Raw genomic sequence first — 2,500 nt, forward strand, 5'->3', positions numbered from 1 at the left:
CCATGCCCAAGTTGTGGCCTACACCAAGCCATTCAAGCCATGCGTTGCCTTACCTTGGAATTGCTCATCATCCAATGCATTCCGAGAAAGTGAGTGTAGGCGAGGCTAAGGATGGCTTGCCTCGCCTTGCCTTGGCATGCCGTGCCCATGATGTGGCCTTGACCAAGCCATTCAAGCCATGCGTTGCCTTCGCCTTGGCATGCCGTGGCCTTGCCTCGCCATGCGATGCATTCCGACAAAGTGACGCGAAGCGGAAGCCTATCATGGCGTAAAAATGTCGACAAAATTTTTCGACATTTGAATAATGGGGTTTGACAAGGTTTGAAAAATTCAATACAAATGGTAGGCTTGAATGTCGACAAAGTGACGCGAAGCGGAAGCCTACCACGGCGTAAAAATGTCGACAGATTTTTTCGGACCTTGTCCTGCCATGGGCTGCGCGCAGCATGCCGGCAGCCTGTGCGCAGCGTGCGCACAGCATGTCGGCAGCGTGCGCACAGCATGCCGGCAGCGTGCGCGCACCATGCCGGCAGCCTGTCGACAGAATTTTTCGAAACTTGTCCTGCCATGCGCGCGCGCAGCTTGCGCGCAGCGTGCTGATTCTGTCGACAGTGAGGCTAGCGAAAGTTGTCCTGCCATGGCGTGCGCGCAGCCTGTGCGCGCAGCTTGCGCATCTGTCGACAGTGAGGCTAGCGAAACTTGTCCTGCCATGGCATGCGCGGCGCCTGCGCGCAGCCTGCGCACAACATGCGCGCAGGCTGTGCGCAGCGTGCGCGGAGCTTGCGTGCAGCTTGCGCATCTGTCGACAGTGAGGCTAGCGAAACTTGTCCTGCCATGGCATGCGCGCAGCGTGCGCGCAGTCTGTGCGCAGCATGCGCGCAGTCTGTGCGCAGCATGCGCGCAGCCTGTGCGCGCAGCTTGCGCATCTGTCGACAGTGAGGCTAGCGAAACTTGTCCTGCCATGGCATGCGCGCAGTCTGCGCGCAGTCTGCGCGCAGCATGCGCGCAGCCTGCGCGCAGCATGTGCGCAGCATGCCGGCAGCATGGTTCCAGGTTTTTTCAAATGTCGACAGAATTTTTCAAATCTTGTCAAACCCCGTTTTTATTGAAATTTCCTCGCACAATAAGCTCCCCATAAGTAGTCTATGATTTTTAGGACCTTCTCCAACTTACAAAACTAAAAAATTCCTCCCGGATTTGTTTTAATGATTTTTTCAATTTTACGACTTCTAAAAATAATAAAAAATACTTCCCGACTTCAAAAATTTATGAAACTTTTTCCCATCATAGATTGCATGTTTCTTAGTATCCCTGCAAAAAATCACGTCCAAATACCTTGTATTGAATTATTTAGAGCCCATTATGACTCCTCGCGCATAGGTGATGTCTCTTCCTGTCAAAGGGCTAAATGCATAAAATGCTATATAGGGGGGTGTGTGTTGCCTGCATATGCATGGCAGCCCATGCCTTCCTAGCTGCAGCCCCCTTCCCCCACGCCACACCCATGTCATGTTGCCTCGATATGTTGCCTCGGTATTATGGGTTTGGTGTCGGGGTCGGGGGGCTGCCACCCATGGCGGTGGTGGCCGGAATCCGGCCGCCGCCACCACGCCGCCGCCATGGGTGAGGGAGGAAAAAAAAGGCGTGGAAAGTTGCGAAATGGGGTTGTCTAGGCTTTTTTTTGGCATGGGAGAGCATGGAGTGCTAGGAACTCCTTCTCAAATGCACGGGCATGTCGACCACAACCTCATTTCTCAACAACAACCACCCGTGTGGGGTGGCGGTGGGTGGATAGTCGCGGATTGGGGCTTGCCAAGCCAATGTTTTCAAAAAATTTCATCAAAATTAAAAACAAATGTTTTGTTGCCTTCGGATTTGTGGGCGAGCGGCGAGTCGGAGTGGAGCCGGTAAAGTTTAACCTCGGTGTGCACGGTTGTTTTTAGAAACTCAATCCAATGCCGGGGACGTTGAAAGTGACGCTCTTATGAGTTGCAAACCCGCAAGATTTAAAGAACCTTTTCAAAACAATTTCAAACCAACAAGATTTAAAAACAGAAATTTTCATCAAAATGAAAAACAAATGTTTTGTTGCCTTCGGACTAGTGGGCGAGCGGCGAGTCGGAGTGGAGCCGGTAAAGTTTAACCTCGGTGTGCACGGTTGTTTTTAGAAACTCAATCCAATGCCGGGGACGTTGAAAGTGACGCTCTTATGAGTTGCAAACCCACTAGATTTAAAGAACCTTTTCAAAACAATTTCAAACCAACAAAATTAAAAACAAATGTTTCGTTGCAAACAAATTGTGGGCGAGCGGCGAGTCGGAGTGGAGCTGGTAAAGTTTAACCTCGGTGTGCACGGTTGTTTTTAGAAACTCAATCCAATACCGGGGACGTTGAAAGTGACCCTCTTATGAGTTGCAAACCCACAAGATTTTAAAAACTTTTTGAAAATGTTTCTTCTAAATGACACATTTTGATCCTTGGCAAGTGCTCAATCCGTAAC

The sequence above is a fragment of the Prunus avium genome, unplaced genomic scaffold (assembly GCF_965620075.1).
Source record: "Prunus avium unplaced genomic scaffold, drPruAviu1.hap1.1 HAP1_SCAFFOLD_218, whole genome shotgun sequence".
NCBI classification, from domain to species: Eukaryota; Viridiplantae; Streptophyta; class Magnoliopsida; order Rosales; family Rosaceae; genus Prunus; species Prunus avium.